A 7,644-nucleotide genomic window follows, 5' to 3' on the forward strand; every position below is an offset into this window, starting at 1 on the left:
TTAGAGTAGATAGTTTTTGTGTCGAGAACAATGTTTTCACAAGTAAAATTTGGAATTTGACCTTGATTTTGGAAATAAACTTTTATGAGTTGTTTTCTTATAGATTTCTTGATATTAAATTTTGATGACATATTTCTCAAAAATTTTCATTTAAGATAAGTAGATAAGAGACTTAAGTATATCATTTGGATGTCGTTATCATCTAGGTGGTGTGTTTCCAGCCTAGTCATGTGCCATTGACGTCTCGGAAGGTGACACTCCATCTCCTTCTCAAAATTAAAATTTCATGTACAACTCTTTTAAAATCATAGATCTATATCTATACTACTATAAAAAAACATTGTGAAGTAGGCAATGTGAAGGAGTGGATCGTTGTTCCTTTAATTTGTCAAAGAATAGAGGGTCATTTTAGAAAAAGATAAGGATAATTTGATCATTTGATAACATTATTTAACGATGTGATTACATATCTCTCTCTCTCTCTCTCTCTCTCTCTATTTTCTCTTCTCTCTCTAGAAGGTTTCATTTTTTTATTCCTCCGTCTCCTTCTCAGATTTAAAATTTCATGTACATTTCTTTTAAAATCATATATGATTGAAAAAGATAAGAATATTTCAACAGTGTAAGCTAGGTGATGATATATTTTAATATAAGAGTTTTATTTAACATGTGTAAAATATATAATTAAAAATATTTATAAAATAAAAAAAATATCTTTCATAATTATGTTGATAAATTTATAAAGGTTTGGTAAATTTTTTGATGTATAATACTTTTTTTACTTCAATATAAAATTAATATATCCTCATGTTACAATCGAGAAACAAATTTTTTTTTAGAAAACTAACAAAAAAACAAAATTGTTTTTCCACCGATGATCAATAAAACTATTAGATAAATTTTAAGCTCTGTTCCATTCAAATTATTAGTGAAGGATGCAATAATAATTATTTAGATACATGTGTGTGTGTGTGTGTGCATGTGTGTGTGTGTGTATGTGTGTGTGTATCATATGAGGGGATTCTCTCATATACAATGAATGTGGGTCACAAATCTTTCACTTGTGTGAATATAGTGCCAACATCCATGGCATATGAGGGAATCTCTCATTGCATATAATACCATTAAATCTCATATATAATATATATATATATTTATATATAATATATATTATATATATATATATATATATTAATATATATATATATATATATATATATATATATATATATATATATATATATATATATATATATATATAATATATTATATATATTATATATATATATGTGTGTGTGTGTGTGTGTGTGTGTGTGGTGTGTGTGTGTGTGTGTGTGTGTGTGTGTGATATCATCATAGAAAACATGTATCCTGGTTGTCGAATGAGATGCCAGATGATAATGGTCGATCGTGGAATACGATTGACTGCATTCTTGTTAGTCGACGGATGAGTGGCACAGAAATAGGTTTTGATTCGAGTCGGGTCAGCCTCTTCTTGGGCCCAATTATATATATAATATAATATACTACTCAACCACACTATCTATATATCATATATAATATATTAATATATATATATATATATATATATATATATATATTATATATATAATATAAATCACTATATATATTATAATATGAGAATATGGTATGTTTGGTAACCACACAAATTTTATGCTTGATAGTGATGTGTCACATCGCCCAATCTCACTCATTATCCATGTGAATGTGGTCCCACAAAAAATTTTTGAAAATGAAGTGGAGGGAGATGTGACACCTCACTACGCAAGCACAACTTTTTATGCTTGATACCAAAACATAACCCATATCTCTCTCTCTCTCTTCTCTCTCTATATATAATATATAATATAATATATATATATATATAAAATAATATATAATATATATATATAATATATATATATATATATTAAATATATATAATATATATATATATAATATATATAATATTGGGCCCAAAAACTGACCCGACTCGAATCAAAACCTAGTTTCTGTGCACCCATCGGTCGACTAATGCCAAGAATCAGTCAATCGATCAGGGACCATCAATCGACCAATCACTTGGCATCAGTCGACCGACCAGTGCAATGTTTTCTGCTGATTGATTCATGCATACACACATGTTTGCACTTATATATTTACACTTATATGTACGTACTCGATCTCAAATTGATTTCAAACATACTCATTCGTCTCAGAATGATATCAACTATAATAAAAATCATTTTATGTTATTTTTCATAATAATTTCAAAATTACGGGGTATTACACAATGGGAGCAGCCCAAGTCCAAGTCGTCTCTCAAAACCCAGATGAACCTCTCCTTCTAATCTTTATTCGAGTCAGGAAGATCAAGGATGACCTTGAGCTTGCCCACCACCTGGAAGTGATAATGAGTTTCTTTTTCATCTGCATCGGCGACACCGCCAGAGCAATGAATACACAGTGGAGGAAGGGATGCAGAGGCAGGTGCATGCTGAACTTCAGATGCTTCAGATAGAGAGGAGCCCGACTATCGTCATGGTTGAAAACTGCTTGCGATCCTTTCGGCGCCGTTAACTTATAACCGCATGGAATATCATACTTTCCATGGAGAGCTCTATGTTGAGATAGCGTCACCTTCAAGTAGATTTCAACAAGCATTTCTTTCCTAGCATTGAGAACAAAGGCCTTTATTAGTACTATAGATCGCTATCAGAAAAGATTATCGGAGTGCTTGGCAACTTTGAATTTAGAATTTCGAAAAGCAATAACTGCTCCTCGTCATGACAGCCCTATTTATTAGACAACTGGGGTTCTAACTGGCAAAATCTCAACAGGACGAGCTATACCACAACCGATGGCCCAGATTAATTCCAGAATTCAAAGCATCTTTTCTCGAATCAAGACAAAGCGTGCTTGCCTTGAGCAGCTCGCAATCTTGCACGGAATACAAATAGACAGCGGTTGAAAAGAATTCACTGACGTCAGCCACGTCATATCCAAAAGAACTTTTCAGATCCCTCATTAATGCCTCTCATGAATTAGCAAGAACTATTATATTTCACTTGGGACCTTACTGAGGTCGACTCCAAGTAAAAAAGGACAACTGTTATAGCCTTTCAAATGATAGAAAATAATCTTTAATCATTAGCAAACAAGTTTACCACATTATGCATAATCAAGTCAACATCTCGAGACAGTTACAAGCCCAACTTGATTGACTCGACACGCTGACATCTTGAGAGTGCGGCTCAAAAGGCATCACATGTCGGTGACTCGAAAGGCATCACGTGTCGGAGATTCGAAAGGCGTTGCGCATCAACCCCTGGCTAAGTCGACTGCCTAATCACTCCACTCGGCCAACTCATCGGCCGACACCTTGCGAAGGCGACTCAAAAGGTGGTAGTTCTCGACCATCTGACGAGTAGAAAGGTGATGAAATGCCTCGAGCCTCCTTCTATGCACTGATGACCAATCACCTCATAATAAATACCATTAAATGCATTATGGGCCCATCATTTCTCTACCTCCAATAGTATTTATGACACAACGGACCATGTCGGCTCCATGCATCCCTCATCAATTTGCATTAAACACCAAAGTGACCTCTTCTCCACTCGTCAACCGACACATGTAAAGTTGAGACTGATGTGGCCGCCAGCCCATGTTCAGCCGAAATTACCCTTCTACCCTCCCACCCTTACTATAAAGGAGATACTATTTTCGATTACGGGGAAGTTCTTTGCTACTACTCTCTGTGCTTAAGAACTACTACAGTCCATTTTACTTTTCCACACAAGCAACCCACTGACTTGATCGTTGGAGGAACAACTGGGGAACCAGACCCTGCCCTCTTACTATTTGTTACTTGTATAGAGAAGAACAATTTGCTTAAGGATCAGACATTTAGAGAATCAGAGGACCCCAATCAATTTAATCAACTCCTTTTATTTGACTGTGTGATTGCTTACATCAATAGCCAACAAGATCAAACACTTCAAGATCGTCCTCAACTGCCGATTGTCGACTAATCCGACCAGCTCACTCTCATCCTCTGTCTCAACTTTTACTATTCAATAGGGTCCTCGCTTAAAGATCAGCTTCACCCCATTCGCCTACAATCACAATATTACTTTTATGTTGGATTGAACTGAACTTTGGATTTAAGGATTAGAATGTGAAAATATATCGATAAAGTTTGATGTATATTGTGTGTTTGATGAAATGCTTCAAAAAGATTTTTAATTGATTGTAATATTAACATGATTATGTGTATTAAATAGAATTTATTTGATGCATACTATGTGTTTGACTAAATGCTTTAAAAAGATTTTTGGTCTATTTGTATTTTTTGAAAATATTATATAGCTAGTCGCCAATCGCCGATGGAGTATGTGAATGACATAAAACTCATGGCGAGCTATATTTTGTTCTGAAAGAGCTATAACTCTTTGTGATATATTGTAGCTTACTATATATTGTAGCTCATTGTATGAGAAGTACAGCTATTTAGTGTAAAACATAGCTCTTTATCGACAAAATATAGCTTTCTATGAGAAATGTATAGCTGTTTATATAAAAAAATATAGAGCTATACCTTGTAATAAAGCTTTATAAATAAAGAGCTATACTTTACAATAAAAAGCTATACTTTTTCAATAAAGAGTTATAGTCAATTTGTAATAAAAAGCTATACTTTTTTTTGAAAAAGATCTATAATTTTCAAATAAAGAGCTATACTTTGAGATAAAGAGCTATACTTTTCTAATAAAAAAGTTATACTTCACAATAAATAGTTACACTTTTCAAAATGAGCTATACAGTTATACAAGGAGCTACACTTTGAAAATAAAATCCTACATTTTTACATAAAGTGCTACACTTTGTTCAGATATTGTATAAACGAGAGTGCAACTAAAAGTTATAAAGAATTGAGCAAGCAACTATATACATGATCACTCATTTTCATCGATCAAACAATTACTGACTTGATTTATTTTCTACGTTCTCAGAGCCAACAAAGAGCTATACTTTAGCAATAGTGAGCTAAACTTCTTCTATAAAGAGCTATATAATTATAGAATAATTTATGATTTGGAAATAAGATGATACGCTTTTGCATAAAGTGCTTCACTTTGCTCAAATATTGTATAAATGATGCAACTGAAAGTTATAAAGAATTGAACAAACAAATATATACATGATCATTCATTTTTATTGATTAAAAACTTACTGATCAATTTATTTTTTGTATTTTTAGAGACAATAAAGAGCTTTGTTTTAGCCATAATGAGATATACTTCTCCTAGAAAGAGCTATACAATTGTATAAGAAGCTACACTTTACAAATAAGGTGCTACACTTTTACATAAAGTTCTTCCAAAGCAAAAATATTTGATATGTGATGAATCATATCAATTTAAATATATGAACACATTCTGGTCTCCTTTTGTCTCGTTGCTAGATGTAATGGTGTTGACCTGTTGTTATCAGTAACATTTATAAATCTAGAAAATTCCCTATGATTAACAACAATAGCCACCTTTAAGCTTATTGTTGGTGGGAACATTAAAGAAGAAAATTTGAGAATTAAAATTTGTATTATTCTCTCTAACAAACTTAGAAAAAGAATGAATTACAATTCTCTCGATGCAATCTCTCTCTAACATACTTAGAAAAAGAAATTACAATTCCTCTCAATTGCTTTCCCAAATTACAAAAGAGAGAAGGGATGGACGGAGACTCTTTCCTTTGTTTAACTTGGGTTCTTCTTGGTGTCGATGGGACTTCAGATCCTTGTATCCCGTTGACAATCCGAACGCTTCACCTTGTGGTACACAATATCTTCCTCTCAGTTGACGTTGAGGAGAACTTGCGTAGCAAGTGTGAAACTCTTAATGAGTTAAAGAACTCAAAGCGAGTTGGAAACTCTTTGAAAGAGTTAATTTGATTTAACCGAAACCGGTTTATAGCCAAAGATGAAGAAAAGCTCCAAAGATCTCTATTGCCGAGGAATGATCCCAGATCTCCAAGGGTGAATGCCGATCTCTCCAAGATCCGAAAGTGCTCCCAGATCCAAAAAGAGTCTCTCAATTTGAAGATTTAAAAAAAAATCTCATTTAAGCTGATTTTTTAGCTATTTATAGGGGATTAAGGGGTGCAACCGCCCCCTTAATTCGCTCCTAAGTGGAGGAGTGATCCCCTCAAATCATGGGGAAATGGGTTTGAAACCATTCAGCTTGTGTTTGAACGAGTCAAATGTAAGAATTGCATTCTGGGCATGAACTCTACTTTCTGGACCTGGGACGCAGAGTTGAGTTCTGCACTTGAGGCTGAAAAACGCAGTGGTGAGCCATGCGTTTTGAGTCTGGAACGCAAGGTTGACTCTTGTGTTTTATTCTTGGAATACACAGATGAGTTCTGCATCTGAAATTTGGGATGCAATTCTGAACTGTGGGTCTAGCTTCTGAGACGCAAAGGTGAGCATTGCATCTTAATTCCGAGACGCAAATGTGAGCTCTGCTTCTTGAATTGAAGAGACTATTGAATTGTAGTCTCTTTTGTTAGAGCGTTTGCGAAGATCGTCATCTTATAGTCTCCGTCTTGGCTCTTTAAAATGTGAGAGTCGTCAGATTATAACTCCCGCTGTTGTTTGTGAAAGCTGTTGATCAGAGCTTTCATCGGTTGTCGTAAATGTTGTCAGATGGTAATCTTTCTCGATCTACATGAAAATCTTCCAATTGTAGCCTTCATCTGTTAACGTGAAAGTCGTCTGATTGTAACTTTTATCGTTGGATTGGTGATGCGAAAGTCGTCAGGTTGTAACTTCCATCATTAGTGTTTGATGGAGATCAGCTATCTGTAGTGATTTTTAGACATTCTACACTTATAAATTTATAATCTAAAAAGGTATATTAATTTGTAGATATTCACCAAGAATCAACAACTGAGGTTGAATTGGTAGCAGATAGAATTGCTTCTAAACAATCCGAATGCCCATAATATGCAGCATAATACAAAAAACTTCTATTATGCAATGAATAAAACATCAAAATGTAAAACAAGTGAAATTAATTTCTCTTCAAATCTCAACATAGAATCAAACCTACTAAAATAACACTGAAGGAAGAGTATTTCTTACTGCAGCTCTAGCTTCAAGGAGCTTCTCCACACAAGAAATTTTTCCATGCATTGTAGCGAGCATCAATGGAGTCCAAAAATTACAACAGAAAAAATCCCAAAAATATCAGATCACATAAATTCATTAACAATCAAAATTTGAAATATACCCATTAACTGTTTATGCCTTTTGAGGAGTTATGGATGCAGAGATCGATCCAATAGCATCTCAAGAACTTAAAGTCAAGCAAAACAAGAACTTTAGACAAAACAAGAGATATTTAAAAGGGAACCAGTTAAGTGACCAAGAATCAAGATTCAGACCTGTAGATGGACTTTGGTGGTGGCGATGTGGAGGGCAGAGAGGCTGTCGAAGACAGTGGTTCGTCGGAGCATTTAGGGCTCGGTGGAGAGAAAAGATGCCACGATCTCAAAGTCTCTAGTTTGAACATCGTTGAAGAATTCGTACTCGTCACTTGACCAACCGCACGTTAGAGATTGACCCATTTCCCTCGCCACCGC

This window comes from Asparagus officinalis, chromosome 8, assembly GCF_001876935.1.
Source record: "Asparagus officinalis chromosome 8, Aspof.V1, whole genome shotgun sequence".
Lineage (NCBI taxonomy): Eukaryota > Viridiplantae > Streptophyta > Magnoliopsida > Asparagales > Asparagaceae > Asparagus > Asparagus officinalis.